The 23,805-nt window shown below is 36.2% G+C and overlaps 1 protein-coding gene across 13 annotated transcripts in view; it reads left to right on the top strand.

Annotated features, from left to right (window-relative positions):
* Positions 1–3,310: 3,310 nt before the first annotated feature.
* Positions 3,311–23,805, top strand: part of mef2d (myocyte enhancer factor 2d) — a 65,342-nt gene continuing 44,847 nt past the window's right edge. For 10 of the 13 annotated variants that reach the window (XM_016289192.1, XM_016289191.1, XM_016289197.1 and 7 more), the window contains exon 1: positions 22,372–22,555. The gene's annotated coding sequence lies outside the window, so the exon portion shown is untranslated. Of the gene's footprint in view, positions 3,538–22,371; positions 22,556–23,805 lie in introns of those variants that run through there. The other 3 variants (XM_016289187.1, XM_016289199.1, XM_016289198.1) reach the window with 2 other exon arrangements.

The raw sequence follows: 23,805 nt of genomic DNA, 5'->3' as shown, positions 1-23,805 counted from the left end.
ATATTATGTTATAAAAATAATAGTAAATACAGTAACTATCCCATTGCACAGTGAATACCGTTTAAGTATCACTTCATTCCAGAACATTTGTAGATCTTCGACTATTATCAAGTAATATTTTATTTTAGATGATTTGTACGAATGTTGTTACTACGACCCACTTAAGCTTACTATGCGTTTGGAAAACTAGTCCTGGCTCTTTCACTGGCCATGTCCCAGTGTGGCCACTAGAGGGCGCAACGTCCCCATTCAAAAACCACACTCACGAGAACCATTCAAATCTGCAGGTTAAACTTTGGATAGATACAGTGCAAGCTTCTCCACGACGCCACAGATTATCACGAAACTTACAGTGATTTTAAAAATCAAATACTTACTATACTGTAAAGTAAAACATACAGTAATTAGGCTATAAAAAGACAAATACTAACTATACTGTAAATTAAAATTTACAGAGATTATACTCTGTGCGGACAATGTTCATTTTCTGTTAAGTCTAAAGAGCAACAGAATGTCTTGATAATCATATTAATACAATGCATTAATTAGCATGCTGTCAAAATTATATCTTTCAAATCATACCTAAAACAGCAACCAAATATGGGGTAAATACTGTTGCTGAGAAAATATTAACTGATGCAAATGCAAATATTGAGATTTATTTATATGGTAGATGCATTGCATTACATAACACAGCCTCGTCATACATGATGCTGCATTTCTTTACAGTAGCGATTTGACCGTGAGAGACTGTTTTTTATAATAGTATTTTCTAAGCTTTTCCACATACTGAATTCTTGCCTGTTCCTGATTGCCATACTTATAGCAGCTCATTGTGGGGGTACGTTTGATAGAGGCAGGAGGGTTTGTTGGCTTTGTTGCTATAGATACAGAGAGTTGCTAGGCAGCAGACAGGATGCTACAGAAGCCAAGTGCAGCAGATCAGCGGGTCACTGCAGAGAGGAAAATTTTCACCCACACACCTTTCATCTGGATTAATAAATTCAGAAATAAAGGAAAAGAGAGAATGAGGCAGATAGAGAGCGAAGCATGGAGAGAAAGAAGCAAGTGTGCATCTGCACGTGCATCTGTGTGTCAAAGAAAGAGTGAGAGAGGGGGGAAAAAAGAGAAGGAAATGAGAAGAGAATCCATCTGTAAAGTGTCATTTCCAGCTCTTCTCAGCACTGAAAGCAGCTGTTTTGAAACACGTGTTTGAGCACGCAGGTACTGCAGCTTCATGATGACTATTAAACAATGAAACATCACCTGTGCTGAATATTAAACTAATTTAAAGTTTTACACCTTTTATACAGTACACACCGATCCAGAATCACAATGCACAGCATAACGTTTTGTTATGCACAGTGCACACCAAAGATGAATAAGATGTAACATGACATTTTTTTCCTCGCTCATAACTGCCCACTGTGGTCGGTCAATAACTGCTCCAAGATCAGAGGGCTTGTCTGAATCATCTCTGTCATTGCAGCCCCACTTTCATGATTGTTTTTGCCTGCAGTGAAGGTTTCGTGGCTGAATGGCATTCTGTTGAGTGCGCAGGCTGAGTGTAGGAAGCGAGTGATCTGAGAGAGGGCAACAGGGTGTCCATCTGTTTGTATAAATGCTCTTCCACAAAACCCCAGTGCATAAGCTCCTTACATAAGGAATAAAACAGAGTAATCTCTCTCCTCCACAGGTAGGCCTATATGCAATGGGCTATATTCCTGTTGCGTCTTTTAAGTAAATCAATGTTTTTTTCTTTATAATTTAGTTAAAAGCAACACATTGTTTTTCAGTTATTGATGAGGTTTGCAACTCATCTGAGTGAAAAGTATTAATTAAATATAAAGAAAAATATTTATAATAAAAATATTATAATTAAATATGAAACAGCTGCTTTTGACTAAATTCAAAAACAACTAAAATGAAAGTAAACTTCAATAAAGACAGTTTACACATTGCGCGATGATTTATGTGATAATCTCCTCAAGAGTATTTTGGTTGCATGTATTGCATCTCAAATAAAACGCAGACTTAAAGGGGTCATATGATGCTTTTTTAAAGATCATTATTTTGTGTATTTGGTGTAACCGAATTTGTTGACATGCTTTAATGTTCAAAAAACACATTATTTTTTAAATACTGTACATTATTGTAGGTCCTCTATGCCCCGCCTCTCTCAAACGCTTAGTTTTCTACAAAGTCCCTCCTTCCGACAAGTGCAGTCTGCTCTGATTGGCCAGCTGACCCAGTGCATTGTGATTGGCTGAACACCGCAAGCGCTGGGGGCGTGGCAGAGTCTTAACTTTGATAAAGAATATCTCTTTGGTTTTGAGACTTTAGTCTTTGCAACTTCAGGGATCTTATCTATGCACAATCAGCTTGTAACACTCCAAAGAGAAAGGAAAACTTGAAATCGCATCATATGAGTTCTGTGACTTTAAGTGGTCCTCCATCGCAGTGACGCACGCAGCTCTGATCCGAGTATATGTTGCAAGTGCATTCTCATTATTCAATCCTTTGAATAAGACTTCAGCCTTGTTTTTTTGTTCTCGTGTTATTTCAAAACCCGTGGCGCGGATTTCCAGATTGATCAGTTAAACTGTTTCCGTTTCAGCTGCCTTCAAACTTACTGCACTCTGACATTTTCATTTTTCTCTGTCTGCATCACCACCATTCCCTCTGTAAACACTATATTCCTCCACGAAAAGTAGGGCTTTCCATGCTTTTATTGGATTGAGCAAAAATGTCTCTCTCCTGGAACCACTAAATCAACCAGGTCAAATACTGTATCTCATATTTTGACCAAAATAGGCTGTTCTTTATACTTTAATATTTCCTCGTGGTTAAGCGAGTTACGAATAAAATACATGAATGCAATTCTACTTATGATTGATTGACGTATTATGTGCTTTGAAAAAATGTACTTGCTGACGTATCCTACTGAACCGTGCACATCTGATATGATAAATAATAAAACGTTTTTATTATAGCGCACCAGTACAATACAACACCATGCTTGAAGGTTATTTTCAGGACATGTATATATTAAAAGTATTTCAAATATATAATGCAATTACGTGTAATTATTACATTCCAGTTCTCACATGTAAACACGGAGAGGAATTTTACAGGATCTTTTCATTAAAGATGGGGAGGCGGATGAATACATAAACCGCTTCAGCGTGATCTCTTCCTATTGCACATTAGCCCCGCCCACAATTCTGCTTCCACCACCATACTTTAACCCGATTGGACGAAACACGCAAAGCTCATCTCTGATTGGCCACATTATCTGTCAATCATAATGCATTGCCAGTCATGGTGGATAGGACACTTTGTACATGGAGGTTTTTGATTGTACTGGCTAAATAATAACCCTGAACAGGAGTTAAGGATTTCACATATTATTATTGATATCTTCTCGGTGTTTTTTATATTCTTGCCTGGTTTGATCTACATTACACTTCTTTCACGTATTGGGCCGTAAGAAACCTGGTGTTTATCGCACAGATGTGGATCTTGTAGCTGCTCCGGGTAAGTCGTTCGTCCAGTCTAGCTGAAGTGCCGAATTATTGCCGTCACCTCTGAATTTATTTTTAAAAAATATCAAAATTAAGGCTCGTTCGCGTCAATGGGCAAACATACACTGGTTATTTGTTGTATGCGTCTTTTTATTGCATCAAAGGGGGAAGAGTCGCGACTGAAATCGAAGCTAGTGAGATACGGAGGTTCAGACAAGGCTTTTAATAACCAATTGGTGACAAGGGCATAAGATATAACCCATGACAATTACGGTAGTTTTTAAACAATTATATACCTTAAAGTTAGTGTGTTATTATAAATCGTGACTTACTGGGCCGAACGCTGTTCATTGTTGTGCTTCTGACGAGCTGTCAGATTTAGTCGCTGTCTGAAATGTCAACATGATTTTGATGCAGTCACACACATTTCGGCTCACTGCGTAGTGCGCTACAGGATAGCATGTGTTATGAGGTATAACATGTTATGTGTTAATTACTGATTCTGTGTATTTTGAGGGGTGTTTGTGTGGAGTAGTCTACATTTTATAGCACGCAAGCCACTTACAAATCAAGTTTGGTTGATCCTGCTCTCGGACTCTAAACAAAAGTTTGGTTTAACCTACGCAGTTCTGCGACACCACCCTCTCTCTTTCTGTTATACAATAACAACATGTGTTTTTGGTGTATTCGGACTCTTAAAAAGTGTATTTGTGAACATTTGCTGGCTCTAAAGTAAACTTTTGATGCCAAGGACACCCAAATATGATGACCCCCCCTTGCAAACAAACCCTCTTCCTGAGATATAAATAAAAAGAATAATTATGATATTATGAATACAAGTAACTGTTAAATTAAATAATTTGTCAAACAAAATAATTGCTTTTTATTATAATAATAATTTTATCAGTGTGCTAAAGCCAAAAGAAATGATTCAGTATTATTATACAAATATTTCCTGTGCATAGTTTTATTTTTTTCTATAAAATTAAAATTGTGTCATTAATAGGAATCAATAATGAAATATTCATGATTGAGCTTATGATATAATGTCATATAATGGCAATTTTGGTACATATAACAACAATAATAATAATTTATTGCATTTTTTTGGTCATTGAAACATTCCTATCTGGCCTCCTGGAGGTCCCCGGAGCCCAGTTTGAAAACCCCTGTCCTAAGGCATTCAGAGAAGAAATGTCATTTTAACAAGTTGTAAAAGTGTAACTTCAGTCTCTCATAAATATGTTAGTTTGAAGTTTCCACAGGCCGAATTGTAAGTGTGAAGCGTGTCTGTCCTAGATGCTTTGCTGTGTAGTGTGTGTGTGTACAAAGCATTTGATTGGTGGCTTCAGAATTCCAGCTCTCATTATAGGCTGTCTCATAATGAGCTGAATGTCTAGGTCATGCAGACAGGTACTGTGCTGTCGTGATTCCCAGCAGGGTGTCAGCTCAACCTCCAGAGACTCAATGCTGTTATGTCCTCCCACCTGGGGTACCAATAACAGTCAGAGAGAAAAGATTATTTCACGCGTTACAAACCTACCACTGCTGTTTAGAAATGCTTCAAAAAAGTTTTCAGAAAAATAACAAGCATCCAGCGAACAATCACGGTCGTTTTGTGAAAAAGCGCTGTTTGCTAATGGGAAGTTTGTTGCATGGAAATGATTAAGCGGATGCAGTTCAGAAAACGTTTTTGTTGTGATGGAACATGAAACCCATTTAAGCAGGTCAGGATGATGCAAAACATGACAGAACAAAGGTAGTGTTGTGTCTCTGATCATCTATAGTGATGTTTTCATCACCATGAAGTCAAAATAATGACTGTTCATCCTGGGTTTCTTATCTGGTTTTCCACATAAACAAATTTATGACCATGCTACCACTGTTTTTATTAGATGTCTATCTGGCAGTCTTGTATTTGATGTGTGTATTTTATTACATGTGCTCTCACATGTGTCAGAGGTCCTCTGCTGCTTGTAAAGCAGGTCTTCACTTTGTTCTTATTGTGAAATTTGTGAAATTCCTCTGGTCACATGTTTAATCCATTTTTCGATGTCATTTCCACAATGTCTCTGGCATTTAGTGTCTCCCTGAAAGTGTTTGACAAAAATGCTTGCTGTGGACTTTACCCAGACATCTAGCTGTGATCCACGTTTTTTTTTTTGTCAAATACTGGTGAGGTTAAAGGAATAGCTCACATAAAATTCTGTCATTTACTCCCCCTCATGTTGTTCCAAACCTTTATGATTTTCTTTCTTTTGTGGAATACAAATGAAGATACAATAACAACACTGGACCCCATTGACTTTAACTGTATGGAAAAAAAACACAACACTGGCACATCAAATGTATCGTCTTTGGTGTTATGAACATCATACAAGTTTGGAACGACATGAAGGAGTGTAAATGGTGACAGTTATTACAAAAACACTTTCTGCACTCAACAATCATTTTGTCCTTGATCAGTGGCATCTGAAATTGGCCAACACCTGATTGGAAACAAATCTACTTTAAGGTCATAGCACTGCTGATTAAATTATGTTTTATAGGGAGGAGCCTTCCCTGCCCTTTCCAATTCAAAATGGCCTCAGTGTCCTTACTGGCTGTGCGGTTGGTGGAGTAGGGCACGCTGAAGGGCGGAAGCTCCTCCGAGAGGGCACAGCCCTCCTTCCCCATGTTAATCTCTCCTCCAGCAAGCTCTTAATTGAGCCGTCATCAGCTGATCTAGGGGTTAAACATCAATTAAGGTAATGAGCACTGTGAAAAGAGACCACTGAAGATGAGGGCAACCTTTTTCTGCTGGAGATGAGACGAGACTGGCAGGGGTTTTGACAAGCAATCAGAGTTGCATGTTTTTAAAATGAACTTTTGAAGTGTTAGCTCTAGCAGGCATGTTTAGGTTTTTCAAATTGTGCTTTGGTATCTCAGACTTGAGAGGAAGCTGATGTTTGTACCATTTTTTTTAATCAATAGATGTTTAAATGTCAAATGTTTTATTACTCTCTGGTTAACAAGTCAGTTGTGTGAATGTGTGTGTGTGTGTGTGTGTGTGTGGGTGTGTACAAACTACGCACACTACACACTATATATATTGCACATATTAAATATTACTTTTTATATACATATAATTTCATTATATGTAAATTTTTTATATTTTGTATTTTTGCCTAAATTTATGTGTACCATGTAAATAAATATATGTGAAAATAAATAAATCAGTCAATAAATAAGTAATGTGCTTTTATATATATTTATATATTTAAGTTAATTTATACATGTATATGAATAATAATAGGTACCAAGCCGATATTACATTTGCTAGAATTGTGATATGAGTGCATCACTGAATAAAAATGTTATGACGTTTCGTGACAACTCTTCAAATATTTTTATTTAATGTAATAACTTTTATTTAATGTAATAATGATTATTAATGACAGTTATTAAGTTTAGTCTTTTAGATAAGACCTCATTCAAGATCATGTGTCCTTCAGACGGCATGCATTTGCAAGACTGACTTGGAAGGTAGAAGGTTTCTGGACTAGATTTTGCTGTCCAAACAAGGTCTAGAGAACACTGTGGTTACCTCAATGCTGAAGTACTGGTGTCATCTTACTGAGGAGAGAGCAGCTGTATCCCTTATAAAGACCACCACTCATGCATTCACACAAACATATGGGTTAAAAAGACAGACCACCATTCATGCTCTAACTGCTTGAAGAGCCCCCAAGTTTAACCTTTAGTGTAGTGCTGGGCGGTATGACCAAACATTTATATCACGGTATTTTTCAAAATTATACCGGTTTCATGGTATATGACGGTATTTTTTTTTTCATGTATGACCGGGTGTTAACCATATTTTCTACTGATTGAGAGAGGAAATACTGCAGTATATAAACTTAGAATGCCCTATTTTACTGTCATGATAAGTGAATATTGTCAAAAAATACCACACTAAATAGTGACTAAACACGACCCCTTTTAATGTTAACCAGGAGTCACTCTCATTTATAATCGCGGCATCGTCTGATAAAATCAACATGCATCTACTCTAAAGAGCGGCTATGCGGTTGTTTTGGCTATATTACTTTTTTGTCTCATGCAGGGCACTGCCTGTGTCTGAGTAACAAACAAAAAACAACACGGGCGGTGGATATTTGTGGCGGTCAACATGGATATTGTGGATGAGTTCTTTTGCGTCATCACGTTCTCTTAGTTCTACAGCTTCAGTTTCAGAACTTTCACGCTTCGTAACACATACAGTGCAACAGTGAAAAGGGACCCCTTTCAAACAGTGTCGCGTTCCGAACGTTGTTTAAGTGACATACACCGGTATTGAAAAAATTCATATCATAACAAAAATAAACACCAGTATTCGGTATGAACCGGTATACCGCCCAGCACTATACTTTAGTGTCTCTTTAATGCCTATGTGCATATCAAGCAATTTCTACAGCATATTTTCTGTTTCCGTTTAACCGCATCAGAGGTAATTGTAGCACAAATGCTTTCACAGTATTCTTAACCACACCGTAGAAACATTGTTCATTTTTTTGTAGTAAGACATAAGCATGAATAATTGGTCCTCATGTGAACATCTTTTAATCATTTTATCATGCAAAACACTGAATACATTATTAGGTAAATTATGAAATTGCTGCCTTTATGCTGGTTAACACGCGAATGCTTGATTACTGAACGCAGGCAGCTCAGACATCTGTCATGCTTGGACATTTTCACATAGTCCCCACAAAACTGATTTCCATATCGTGAATCAGGCATATTCAGTTGAGCTCAAACTATGTCATCATCAGTAGTACTGAATTCCTTAAACCCCCTAAAAAAATATTGTAACTTGTGCTACCAATGTTGGTCATTAGGGGAAGAACTATAGATGATAAAGGACACCACAACAGGCTATGCTGTCCCCGCCCCCCCCCCCCCCCCCCCCCCCTTGAATGGCTTTTCCTTTCTGTGTGCATATGTGTGGATATTTTGTATGATGGTGGTGTTTAGTCGTCAATTTATCCAGATTATGTTTTTTTCCCTCTGTATTTCCTGCTGAATGTAAGTGTTAGTGGATGAAAAATCCACTTGCATAAAACCAACAGCCATGACCTAAATGCTGTTTTGATATTCACATACATTATATTTAGCCTATCTCATGAAGATCCAGTAACAGTTGTTTTTTCTTTTGTTTACTGAATATATTGCTGTCCTTAAAGGGATAGTTCACCTGGAAATTTAAATTCTGTCATTATTTGCTCACCCTCATGTTGTTCCAAACCTGTATTACTTTCTTTCTTCTGTAGAACACAAAAGGAGATATTTTGTAAAATGTCTGGGGGTTTTTTGTCCATACATTCAAGCAGTTTTAACTCGTACGCTTTTTTCTGTGCGCTCAGCTGCTGCCGCACGCAACCAAAGCACGCACACGCAGAGAGAGAGAGAGGCGTGATTCAGACACTCTTTCACATACACACAAAGTTATGTTAAAATACCCGCGTTGGCAAGTATTCAAGTAAACACAGTCGGTTATGTCTTAAGTGAACGTAAACAGGTGAGAAAGAACCCGGCTGTGTGTCAGTATTAGGTCCGTGCATTTTGGTCTTAAAGAGACAGCAGCCAATAAATACCGGTTCTGTCTGCTAATCAAATAACACCACAGCTCTAACAAAGATTAATCTGTATTTAACTTGTGCAGTGAGCACTATTGTGTTAAACTTAATTATTACATTTCTGCACCTAAATTCTGATATTTGTAACTGTGATTTGTTGTTTTCATCTATGCTTGTAATTTGTGTAATTGTTCTTGTTTTATTACTAACTTTATTAGTTAAGCTAGTGGTTTTTGTATAGAATAGTATAGAAGTACTTATAAAAGTTTTTTTTTTCTGGCTGATCCGAAAAATGATCCGATCCGTGACTCAAAATCCGTATATGATCCGAACTAGGGCTGCACGATATATCGAAATTATCATCGCACACAGAGAGACGTGTTTCAGACGGCTCGCGAACACCGAGTTGATTCATCTTTCGCATCTTGTCATGTTTGAACAGACACATACACACAGAATTATGTCAATAGTACCTGTCTCGGCGATCATTCCCGTAAACGCAGTCAGTTATGTTTTAAATGAATGTAAACAGCTGAGAAAGAAATCGGATGTGTATCATTATACTGGATCCGTGCAGTCGGATTTAAAGGGACGGTAGCCTATAAATACGTGCTGCTGAATATTGTTAATCAAACAACAAAACAGCTATAACAAAGATTAATCTAAATTTAATTCATACAGTGAACACTATGCAGTGTTATTTTACACTTAATTATTACATTTCTGTATCTGAATACTGCTGTTTATTTTTATTATATCATGTTTGAACTTTCTCAGACTATAGTTTTTGCTGTGGTATATGAAGAAGTACTTAAAGTGTATGGAATGCAAAGATGATATACAATGATATAAAATTAGTGTCATCAATTTGTTTTGTTTGTATGTTCACACTGATTTTAAAATTACATTTTCTGATTTGTGACATTACTTTTTATGTAATGCAAAAACACTGCTGGTCACTTTCAGAAGTTGAAGTGATTCTTTCTTTCCAAGAAAGAATGTGAAACAAATTGGTTATATAGTTTTCATTTTTAAATATTTTAAAATATAATTGAAATAGATTTTACACACTTTAAGCAATATCATATCACATATCGTATATCGCATTTTTTAACAAGGTATCGCATATAGCATTTTTCTTCAATAATGCACAGCCCTAATCCGAACCGTGAATTTTGTGATCCGTTGCACCACTATGTTTTTCCAAATAGCTTCTTCTTTACCCATCAGCTCTCTGTCACTGTCTGACTCTGTGTGCTTTTTCCTTCCAGAACAAAGCAGAGAACTCACTGTCATCTTGTCAGGTCTCGTCTAGTGTAACCTATGCATACCCAACACCGATATTTCCCTTGGGAACACACACAAAGTCATTTACTGCAACCTTGTACCTGATTCTGCAGCGTGTTGTAGGCGAAGATAGAATAAGATCCTAATGATTTCAATCCCATGTTCTTATAAAGACAGAGATAACAGGAACTCTTCCTCTGTTGTTCTTGTCAGTAACTGGCTTACTAATGATATATGACCTACCTAACACAGAGATTAGCTCTGCTTGACGTTCAGGGTTATTCAGGATACTTGAGTTAAAAATGCTTAACAGGAAAGGTTCAACCAAAAGTGAAAATTCTGTCATCATTTACTCCTCATATCATTCAAAACCTGTATGACTTTCTTTCTTCTATGGAACACAAAAGAAGTTATTTTGAAGAATGTTGGTAACCAAACTCTTTTCAACATTTGGGTGACTTCCAATGTATGGACAAAAAACGCTGAGATTTTTTTCTCAAAATATCTTCTTTTGTGTTATTATGAAGAAAGAACATCATACAGGTTTGGAATGAAATGAGGTGGAGTAAACAATGATATAATTTCCTTTTTTTTGGGTTGAGTATCCCTTTAACTCACACTCATGATGCAAATCCAGACAAATTGTTGCCATTTTTGTACAGTTCTAACAAATCTAATTAACGGCACAGTCTGAAGCAGCGCTGTTGGAAACCAAAGAATTTAGTGTTGTCACGGTACCAAAATTTCAGTATTCGATACCAATACCAGTGAAAATCCACGGTTCTCAGTACCAATTTCGGTACCAAAGCAAAACACAAAACATAAATAAAATTTTTACTATACTTTCATTTAATCCAAACTGTGTACATATTTAATTTTAAAGGGCTTTTAAAACCTCCTAGAGTTATTCAGCCAAGAATAACAACTAAGTTAGCTAAAAAAAAAAAAAAGCCCAGAACTGCTTTTCTGACTGATATGACACAAACAATGTTAACCATTTGTACATTCTCTAACACGCATATTTTAGATTCACAATTCATTTAAAAGCCTCTGGTGTGTAAAATTAGTAAATATCATCATGTCCTCCTGCAACCCTAATAAAAGATATAGGAGCATTAAATAGTTAATAAAGAAACTTCATTCTAATGCTCATTATATTAGCGTTAGCCGCGCTTATGCTAACGATTAACTACTCTAATAACAGCGATGTTCATTTCAATCCGACATTCAAATTAAAATATTGAATAATATTCATAACAGAATAGAGGTCTCCCCAGTAACGGCTGTAATCAAATAAGCGCTGCACTCACAAACGCTGCTCAGGCATTACAGGCAAGATGAAATAAAAATTACATCCATAATTTTCTGAAGACAGTCGGTTTCCTTCAGAAATACAGTGATATAAAAACACCCGCACCTGGTTTCGACTTTGACACGTGCAGTGCTCATGTTTATTAAACAAAGTCAAAGTCTTTTGGAAAATCTATTTGTGGCGGTGAGTTTTGATATTGTGGCGGTCCGCCACAAATGTATGTATGGGAAATGTCTGGAAAACACTGAGAAGATCTAAATATAAAAAATTTAAATGAAACTTACCTGCTTGAACTTTTTCATTTGATCCGGTTGTCTGTCTTTAAAGTGTTTTGTTAGTTTGGTGTGTTTCCTACTTTTGATGTCGCCACGTCTCAGTGATTTTATGAAGAGAGCGCAAATGCACACCAAGTGTTGACCGGGTACTTGGTACCACCGGTACTTAAAAAATCCTGGTACCGTAACGTGTTAATTTTTTTAGTACCGACTTGGTACCGAAGTACCGGGTCTTTTGACAACACTAAAAGAATTATCATCTTGATCATTTAAACATACGAGTTCAGTCATCACTGAAGGATATTGGACCTTTTTTATATATTATTCATATTCATAGGTCTTTTGCATCAGCATTAATGGCCTGTATTATGCAGTACTTGGTAAACACTGACTTTAACCTGCAGCAAATGAATGGAATGCAAAATGCTTTTAGAAATCAGCACACAAAGACGGCACAATCGCACAACCTAGTGTTGCATGTGTTGGAAAATGGACGGGCTAATGGGGTTACAGTGGCGTGAGAGCAAGGGTTGGCCAGCACTCTTTTGAGGACAGCACCACCCAGGGGTCACCCATGACAGCCATGTAACTTGTTGGCTATTTAGAATTTTAATGAAAATGTTTTTGCTGCTACACAAAATTGGTCAAAATTGGATGATTGAGTATATATTTTATATTCGGAATTGTTTGCTTGTATGATGCTAACAAATTTGACATGAACTCCATAAACTAACAGTCTTTTTGGCAATGCTGTTGGCAACTGAAATGAAACTTTGTCACTAATGCTGGGAGCATTTACATGTACTTTAAAAGTTTGATTTTAGACCGACTAATGGAAAAGTGTTCCATACCACCCTCAGTTCTTAAAACTACCATAGTATCTTACGTCATCAACAAATGGCAAAAGGAATGGGATCAGTGTACGAACAACAAATTGTGTGAAATTAACCCTACTGTGGGTAAAAGTTTTCAATAATTGCTGGAATCAGATAACTTGTATACAATGGCGAAATGGAATATTCCAGAATCACACACAAGTTCTTAATATCAAATGAAGATCCACCAATATGCTTTTCATGCCAGAGTCTGATATCTCATAAACACAATTTATTAAATTGTATTAAAGTTGTCTTTATGAATATTATAATGAAAACTTAAAAAACCTTTGCAATAAAAATAGCAAAGGAAGCTGGAGAGGCAATAAAACACCAACTAACAGACAGTATAAAGCAATAATTTGTTTTGAAATGCTTGTAAAATATTTTGTAAAAGTGTACGGTTAATGTTTTGTTTGACTGAAATTGCACCAGCTGTTTTTTCTGAAGTTGTACTACTGGACCTAGACCAGACCAACTTCGTCCAGCAACGTTAATTGGAAAACAATCATAGTCCGCATTTTATTGCCATCGTGCCCCAAGGACAACAAAGCAGTTTGTTTACAGTGCCAACCAATGGTCAAAACCTAAAATATTTATTCATGCTTGTTACTTTGTAATTTAGTTTACATTTGAGGACAGTTTAATATAGATGGTGTGCCTATGGTGCTTGGCCTCGGTAATTGCTGCTTGCAGCTGTATTTCTCGTTATTCTGCTGTCTCTTTCTCTCATGGGGCGCTACAGTTCTATGGCGGTACAGCTGTGGTTCTTGTCTAGGGCCATCTGCACATATTGTCTCCTTCGCTCTTGAGGCTTAGTATGGCCGATCTCCGCCATATTTTAATGGAAGATTGCTGGCTAGCCTCTTCTCATCACAGGAGATGCAGGCAGCAGTGTGGAGGGCCGGGAAATATGCCAGAGCAGGAGGAGGGACAGGGAGAAAAAAATCCCCTCTTTCTACTTCCAATGTGACACACTTGGTGTGCGTGTGTATGAGTGTCTGTGAGTGTTTACTCATGTGAATATGCACGCTTCTCTCAGATGGCGCTCTGAAAGCAATTGTGCACTTGAAACAACAAGGCCCTGTTGGCCAATCAGATCCAGCCATGGGATATTTGTTTGTAGAGGTCTATAAAATATTACCTCATGTTAATGTTTTATTTTTGTGAGTTGGATTTAATTAATTAATGAAATATGTGTTTTTCTTAGCTGTCTCTCTCAAAGAGGGCTCTTTTTATCTTGCACACATGCTTACACGTGAATGTTTACACATCTTTTCCATGATCTGCCTTCAGCATGGATTTTGTGAATCTTAACCACTACATGTTTTCTTCTGGGGATTACAGCCAATGTTTATATTATTCAAATGCTACATAAGCACTCCTACAGTCCATCTTGAGGGCAGCAGGCAGCACTTTTCTTTCTTCTCCTTCTTCTGCTTTGCAAGTCTTTATCAAGTGCTTTACCAGAATGTGTTACAGAGCTTTTAAAAAGCCTAGATTTCGTTGATGTAGGTCTTGTGTTGTTTGTTTTCTTTTTATGTTTGAGTTTTTAAATATTTAAATATAGACGTTTTAGGACGTTTGACTAAAAGCTGTGTTCTGTTGGTTAGCATATATGCCTGACTAGGGCTGAAATGATTAGTTGACATTATCGACAGTTGGCAATAAAAAAATTGTCAACAAATATTTTAGTCGTGGAATAGTCGTTTGATCTTATATGACCTAATGTAAGAGCCTGCAATAACGCAGTTTGACCAGTGTTGCGCTGGTGTGCAAGAATGTAATTCAGCCCACCCAGATGAAATCCAATAGAAGATGACATGGCGCTTCAGACAGCAAACACAGTCAAACCAGAAGCTGCTGTGTACTTTGCTCTCAAAAAGTGCTTTCGGTGAGAAAGCAGCAGTTAAGAAAGCATCTGATTATAGCGATGTGGATATGTTTGCAAAAGCTCTGCAGTTCGGTACTCCAGTAAAGTCCAGTTACATCATGTTTATCCATATAGAGCTTTATACAATAGATCGCTTTAAATCAAGCAGCTTTAAAGTATTAAACATGAAAAAACAGTGCCAATGTTACTTTCAGTTAGAATTAAAACTTGATTTTCTGTTATAAAGCAGGTCTCCAGTGTGGAGCTAGATAATGATAACATCTTTTTATTAGTGAATGCAAAACCCCCAAAACATATTATTACATTAAAGTGATAATTTGGTTTGCAGAGATTAACGCTTGATCTAGCTTACTGACTGTTTTGATTATCATAACCTATAAGGTATTTTAAGAGAGATTATGTTGTGAATAAAATATTTTATCCAAAAATAAAGTGTCTTATCATTTACCTTTATTTTGTTCCATATCCATATGACTTAAAAAAGGAGATGCTAGGCAGAATGTTGTCATTCAGTTACTTTTTCATCTAGCTAAATGGTGAATGAGAATGTCTTTCGTCTGTCATCACCAGTGTTGGGTAAGTTACTCAAAAAAAGCAATAGATTTCAAATGACTGATTACTACAAAAAAAAAAGTAATTTGATTACATTACTGATTACTGCATGTAAAAAGTGATCAGATTACTAATTACTTTACCTTCAAGTTACTTTGAAAACATATATCATATCATAACCTAAAAAACACACTACAAAGTGAAAATTGTAGTTCTTTCAGTAATTTAATATGGACTGTAAAATATTACAAAGGTATGAAAACAGCAACTTGATTTAATTCATTTCTAAAACTTAACATTCTTAGTATAAACCTGCCTAACAATGAAAAATGTACCTTTAAATGTGCCTACACAGTGTTTTATATACAAAATTGCTTGCTTAGTGTAGGGTATGTGTATGCTGGCTTAACTGTGTTTAGCTGTGTGAGCATTAAAGACAGAAAAAACCTTAATAAATTAAAAACGGTTCTTCTGATAACATTTGAAAACAGTATTGATAAACATACAGTGCATATTTGAATGCTAAAAATGAATCTTGCTTCTTTGTTTAAGGAGGTGATGTGGGCGTTTACAGGTTCGCGTGTCTCACGTGGATGATTAGTGAATGAATAGCGTGCACTGCGCGTGGGCATGATGACATTACAGATAATGAGCTCAGACAGGAAAGACTGGACCTCGCGTTGATTTCATTCGGATTACTTCATCAGAGAACATTTGTTTTAGATACGACTTCATTTAAAAGTAGACACTTCAAGCTTTTCATAGATATGTTTCTCATGTCTGTGTGTGAATTATTTGCTGAGTTTTGTTCATTTTAGTGAAGCATTTCAGAAAGAAGTTTGTGGAGACTGAAGGCACATTTATACTTTAGCCTGGCTCTGCTCCGCAAGCCTACGCAGACTGCACGCGCACAAATCCAAATTCTGGAGGCTTTGCACTTGACGCGTTTGACATTGTTATATTATTTGAAACAACAGGGGGTGCACAAGTGAAATCATCTTTGGAAGTAGCAGGAAAGAACAGAGAAGTAGTATAGTAAATAGTATACTTCCACCTATAACGTGATGATGCCATTTTTACCGTGCGCACCCAAGCGAACTTGCGGACGCGTCGAGTAGAAATCAGGCTTGAGACAGCTGAAAGCGCATCCTTTATTTTACAAAAGCACAACGTTTTGTTGATATTGAGTGTACACAAATAAAAGTGGACCCTTCACAGATTCAAATGATGTATTACACTTATATGTACGATCAAAAATGGCAGAGCATTTTAAGTTCTTTTCGCTGTTATCAGGAAAAAATGCAAGTAATCACGCCGATGCCTCCGTCAATCCCAGGGGGTTAATTGACGCAGCCGCGCAAAACATGATTTTAAAAGGCATATAATTTTTTTTTCTTAACACTACATTTGAAATGTAAGTATCGTAATTATATTGACTTTAGTAACTGTAATCACATTACACAAATTTAAAATGTAATGCATTACATTACTGCGTTACCAGAAAAATTACCCGAAAAAGTACTGTGTAACACGCTATACCCAACTCTGGTCATCACATTTTGTGTGCCAAATATACTGTATTTATTTGTATTGTAAAAATATTTGTATAATCATTGAAATTAGACTACATAATATTAATTTAATTTAGCAAAAGCTGAAGTGATTATCTTATTTTATATATTTGTTAGAATATGTATAACTCAACATTTTAACTAATTGCAAAAGTTGAATAATCGATCAAAGCCTACTGATTAATCAGTGAAATAATCGGCAATTGTATGATTAACCATTCTAATATTCGTTAGATTAATTGATTATTAGGGGTGCACCTGGCCCCGATACTGCACTCCTGTACTCGTACTCATTAAAATGCTCCGATACCAAAAGCCGATACCACAGTGTCCAGACAAAGAAACACCAACAACCCAACAACAGAGAGCAGAATGGAGTTTTTAGAGATTAAAGATATCTATGAAGTACATGTGTGTAATTAATATAATGTTAAACATTCAGTATTCACGCCTGTGTAGCTGATGTGCGCGAGCTGATAAGCAAAGCATGCTGACTGGATTGAACGCGCGGATTGAACAAAGCTTGTTGAGCAAATATCCCTTTCTTACAGACATCACTGTCAAAAGCAAGTAAGTAAAACAATGCACAATTTACTTGAGCTTTAGGCGAGAGAGAGAGAACGCTCTTCTGTTGCATGAACTTGACTGCTGTTCGTTCACTTAGCACACGTATCATTTGGATTAAAACTAAATCGTAAATATAAAACAAACAAAAATAATAGGGGCATTCTACTGTGAAAGTAACAAATGCTTGTACAATAAATTTTAATGGACAATACAATTAAGTGGGAAAATAACTGAATATCTATTTACTAAATGAACTAAGCCAACTAAAATTGATATTCTTTTGGTTTCTGTACTCAGTATTTTATTCTAATGTGCTGATTTGATGCTCAAGAAACACTTATTATCAGGGTTGAAAACAGTTGTGCTGCTTATTAATTTTGTGGAAAGTGCGATACATTATTTTTTTCACAATTATCTGATGAATAGAAAGTTCAAAAGAACAGCATTTATTTTAAATAGAAATCTTTTGTAACATTATAAATGTTTTACTGTCACTTTTGATAATTAAAGTCATATCATCTTGCATTAATATAACAGAATAGTGATAGAATATGGCGCATTTTCCCTTTGAAAGTGCTTGTCATGTGAGTTGCTGTGTGCATGTATGTAGTAACAGTAGTTTTTAGTGTGTTTTATTTTTTATTTATTTTAAAGAAATCATTTCTGGTGTCAGCCATGTATTCCAGATTGGTGCATCCCTAGCAAAACCTCTTTTTTTTTTTGCCTCTGCTCTGGCACATTTTTACTTTTTATTTTCTTGCTTCGTTACAAGGACCAAATTACATTTAAAAAAAACAACAGTTTTCAGTTAGTGAGTAAAAAAATAAAGTCCTTCACAAGGCTGGCATGTCAGACCCACGTGACTCTGTTGCCATCTGAACATTTTGCTTGCTGCACACACAGTGAATAGAAACATGAGGTTATCAAAGACTCAGACAGAACAAGGAGACTCGCTGCGCTGAGAAAACTGAGAGGAAGAGCGACGGGGAGACAGGGAGGCCGTTATCAGAAATAAATAACCTGCGGTGGAGGAAGGGTTCATCACAGTTCCTGTGCGGTGCTAACAGGTGTGCCTGTATGTGTGTGTGTGATTCGGAGTGTAAAAACTTCAGGATGAGGACAAGGGCTGTGTGTCGGGGTTGACTGGATGTTCAGGGTTAAAGAGGTTGTGCCCTTCCCACCTGTAGCCTGTCAGCTGTTGCCTGTTGAAACGTCAGCTGTTTCTGTGAAGTGTGTGTGTGTTTGAGAGAGAGTGAGTTCCTTTGAGTGTTTAGTAGGTTGATAGAAGCTGTGTGTGTGTGTGTGTGTGTGTGGGCCACTTCTCTCATGGTAAATACCTTTTGAGAATTTGTTTTTTAACACCAGAGACCCATCACACCTCACCCTCCTGAACATTGTAGAGAGAAGACATCACCTCTTACTGACAGCTGATGGCTCTTTGTCATGGTAAAGGCCCCGACGTTTACTCATGTCCTTGACTAGTTTAGACTATGATCAACCCGGCACGTGGAAAGCTGCAGTGAAATCATCTAGGCATGCATGATATATCGGTACTATATGAGTTATCAGCCAGTATTAGAGAATATGTACATTTATCGATATCAGGCAGTGTTGTAGTAGTTTTGCGTTTATTACTCTATTTTTGCATTTAGATTACCTTTGACATAATTTAATGCTCACTTAAGTTCATTTTAAAAACACTATTAGTTTGATTTAAACCCTGTTGTAATATTTAGCAAATGTCAATGAATATCTATTTTCATGCTATACATTATAATTTTGTGATGCCTAAATTCATTTGTAGACAGAAAATGCTATCTTTACAGAAAATGCTTGTTTCAATGTTAAAATTGGGAAGTATTCTGTTATCAGCCAGGCATAAGTTTGTTGAAGTATTGTCCATATGGCAGTAATATACTACAGATATAATAAATTGTATATGGTTAGTTAACATAATTTATTCAGTTCAGCAGACACATCAAATGTGTTAGGCAGCAATTACAACTTGTGGTCCTATTGACTACAATATAATAATAATATTGCACAGTTTTGTACGTTTGTGTGTTTATCAAAAGTTGGCAATTTTAAAATTGTGCATCTGTGATATGAATAAATATAGACAGAAAATGGTTAGACTTTAAGGATGTTAATAGGGCTTGTGCATTGGCATTTGCAAACACATTTACATTAACACCTTCATTAAATGTGGTTTGAATCGTCCCCAGGTCAAATGTCAGTGATCAGATCACAGACAATGCATGTTATTACCAGGTGAAAATGGGGCTATTGAGTTGAGTGTGGGCTCTTTTGACCAGAGCCAGTAAATAAACCCCTAGCAACCCCATAGTAACTTGCCAAAAACCCTTAGCACCTGAATAGCAGTGCCTTGACAACATCCAAGGATTGTGTCAGCCAGTTTTACACAGACTGCTCGATTTTTCTTCATTAAATGTGGCTTTTAAAATGTAAGTTTTAGTCCAAAATATTGTCTATATTGCTTTACATTTTTGAGTTTATTTTCTGTGAATATCTAGACTGAACTGTGATCTCTGCTTATGTTCACTGATTTGGAATAAGTCATGGTTTAACACAAGCTCTGGCTTGTGCCTGCTCAAGAGTTGTTTGAAGGGAATGATTTCAGGCACTGTCTTCTCAAGTGGCAGCTGAAGGGGCTTAGGCAAGGACAAACAGGTTGCGTTTTCTGTTAGGACACATCTAGCTTCTCTTGACCTTTACCCTTTAGCTGTGACTGTCCGTCTAGGCCGGGAGATACAATGTTTCTATGAATTACAGAGCCTTTTTAGAGATGACAACAGGATGAAAGATTCGACTCTGATTCTTTTCAGCACATTTCTTTTATACCAGTGCATGAGAACAGCATGTTTATTCTTCAGCTGGATGGATTGTTGGATGATTTTTCACTGATGGCCATCCGAAATGTTTAAGTACTTCTGGAAGAATCTTTTAACAGTGATATTTGTCTGCAGACCTCAAATCAAGTAATTTAAATAGGACAGTGCTTGTTCTGTTATTTGGTCTGGTTGGTTAAAAGGCCACATGCATGCAGCTGTTCCTGGTATGGGAATCCTTTTCTGACAGTACTTTTTCTGGGAAAGGGGATATGGAAAGATGAGATGGAGTAACTGAAGTTTTTTTCTGTCCACATCTCATATGTGGAACTAAAAAATCTCTGAAAATCAAACTTCTTCCTGATTTTATGGTAACGCTGTGTTGTATTTGTATGATGATGCACAAATAGGGGAAACGAAACACTCTTTGCTCATATCCTGTGTAAAATCTTCTTTTGTTCATATTCTGAAGAATTTAAAATTAGTTTGAATTGGAGTCCTAACATAAAAGAAAATTCATGAAAGTGTCAGATATCATTCTCTGTACACAATTTTATTATAAATAGTAAACATTTTATTAAATGTTAAACATCAACAACAGTAAGGATTTTTTGTCAACAAATTATCAATTTATTTTCGATGTATTATTATAGGTGTTTCAAATTTGTATTTATCATTAAACGTGACATTTGTTATCTTCAAAAAAATATTTATTTTTTATCTATAAAATATGAAATTGTTTTTGTTTCTTTAAAAAAAAAAAAAGATTATTTACAAAAGTTTTTTCTTTACATTCTTTTGTATTTACATTTGCAAAAAGCTGGAAATAATACAGCTATAATGTAACTCCATAAATTCATTAAAAACACTTTTGCTGAAAAACCATGGCATACACCGTGCAAAAAAAATCAGATTGGTTTTTGGGTTTGTTTTCAAGACTATCTCAAGTCATTTTTGTATTTTTGACAACCTCATATCATATATATATATATATGAGCCAATATTAGATGATGCCACGTACAATGTAATTTCCATACCATTGATGGGGACATGGCCAATACGCACATTAATGTGTTTCTACATGGTTGTGATGCATGTTGTTCAATGATATAAAATGTTTTTCCACCTCCCAAACCTGAATATATGATTATTTCTCTACAAAATAAAGGGAAAGAGAGTTCACAAGGAAACGGGATCTTAGCAGGCTGATGACCAGTCAATGATTTTTGTTGTTCTTGCAATTGTGTCCTCTTGATTTTGGCCCGGGTGTGTTATGTTGAAGATGTTTGTGGGTTTTTTTCTCTCACTAATGGCAGATTTCCAGCTTGATTTAGCATAGGGAAGTTTCATTTCCCCCGTTCATTTATCCATATAAGTTACTCTTTGTGAGAAACCACAGTGTCTAGACCTCCTGCTCAAACCGTAACGTTCTCAGTGCCAGAGTGTGATTTGTGCCCAAAATGTTTTTTGTCCCTCCCATTGGAAACTCATTGACATTGCAGTTTTACAGACCCATGGCCTTTGCATTTCCCACACTCCCCCTAAAGCCCTTCTGAGATTTTGAGGTCAGGAAAGGGCAAATCTTGAGATTTGTTCTTGGTGAAATCATGATTGTTCTTCAGAAAAGACTGTGGGCTTGAAAACAACAGATTATTGGAACTTTTCTTATGTATGAAAAGGTTTCCATACTTAATGTAGTGCTAGTGTGCAGGATTTTTTTGGAAAAAGCTCCGGCGTGGGGTGGCGCCTGCAGCAGCTTTGGACCTGAATAGTTGAATTTGCTACAGCTGTGACAGCAGAGATGTGGCAAGGGGGTGTCGAAACAAAAGGTGTGTAGGCAGCTGCCACTACATTTAACACACACATGTACAGGCAGGAGAACAGAGGATCTAACATACTGACAAAGCGTCCCAATCCTGACATCCATCTACCCTCTCAATTACATCCAAAGACACTGATGGATTGAAGGCAGTTGCTAAAGGCATATTAGGGCAAAGGGTAAGGGTGGAGGGATCTGAGAGGAGGGCTGGTGGTCTGCGCTCTGCATTTTTGAAGCTCATTGCTGAACCGGTCTCCACTGTCAGCCAGGCATAGGTCATGGGACAAGCTATGCTGTAGTCCGCTGGGATTTTATTTGTTGCTTGATTGGGCCACTGTTAAAGGAGCTGTAGGCACATGAGACCGTGAGGATCAAATCGAGGAGGCTTTTTGTTCATCTTTACTTATAAAGGGTAAGCAGGAGCTTAATGCGATGCTAATAACGCTATTTTAAGATTGGGTAGCTTCAAGTTTCATTTGATGTTGTTTCATACTTGAACGCTTTGGTTTCTGCAAAAAGAACTGAATGTGACACAAAAATAGAGCAGTAACATCCTAAAATAGTTTACTAGATTTGTATATTCCGTAAACGTCACTAAGAGATCAGGTTGACATGAACAATGTGTTGCCTTCAGGGTATTTCCGAGCGTTGAAGAGTGGTGTGGTGTGACAGGACCATGTGCTGTAATGCATGACAGCTCTGTCTGCCTCTCTCAATCTCTTTCTTTTGCTTTTAGCGCACCTTTGTCACAATACTCTTTCTTTCGAGTGTTTGAATTGGAATTCAGTTGCGTTTTTTTATACCGTCTAATGATTTTACCAGCAGTTTTAGTCTTAGTTCAGTATGAAACATGTACATTTTTTTTAAAGAAATTAATAATTTTATTCAGCAAGGACATATTAAATTGATTAAAAGTGACAGTAAAGACATTTTATGTTACAAAAGATTTCTATTTGATATAAATACTGTTCTTTTGAATTTTCTGTTCTGTCAAAGAATCATAAAATTTGTCACAGTTTCCACAAAAATATTAAGCAGCACAACTGTTTTCAGCATTGATAATAGTAAGAGATGTTTCTTAAGCACCAAATCAGCATATTTGAATGATTTATTGAAGGATCATATGACACTGAAGACTGGAGTAATGGCTGCTAAAAATTTGCCATCACAGAAATAAATTACATAGACAAGACATTACATTTACGTCACATTTACATTACAAAATATATGACATACAAAATATGCAACAAATATAAAAAATATTATTTTAAATTGTAAAAATATTTCACAATATTACTGTTTTGATAAAATAAGCCTTGGTTAGCATTAGAGATTTCCTTCAAAAACATCAAGAAATACAACCCCAAACTTTTGAATGGTAGTGCATATCGAATCAAATTGGCTAATTTTTAAGATTTTGTTCTTGATCATTTCATTGGATTAAATCTATGTTAACAAATCATAACTGTTTGTGTTTAATAAAAAAATTATCTTTAAATCTATAAATTCAGTACCAAAAATATATATTTAAATCATATAATAAATTTCTCCTAAAGAACCCAACAATAATATTCACAAAAAGTAACAGATTTACTGTATTGTTTGGATAATAATTTAACTTTTAAAACGGTAATTAATTTTCTGGTGAGAATTGTGTAGACA

This window comes from Sinocyclocheilus grahami, unplaced genomic scaffold, assembly GCF_001515645.1.
Source record: "Sinocyclocheilus grahami isolate Dianchi unplaced genomic scaffold, SAMN03320097.WGS_v1.1 scaffold242.1, whole genome shotgun sequence".
NCBI classification, from domain to species: Eukaryota; Metazoa; Chordata; class Actinopteri; order Cypriniformes; family Cyprinidae; genus Sinocyclocheilus; species Sinocyclocheilus grahami.
Note: the sequence above shows the minus strand (reverse complement) of the source record. Positions and strands in the feature narration are given on the sequence as shown.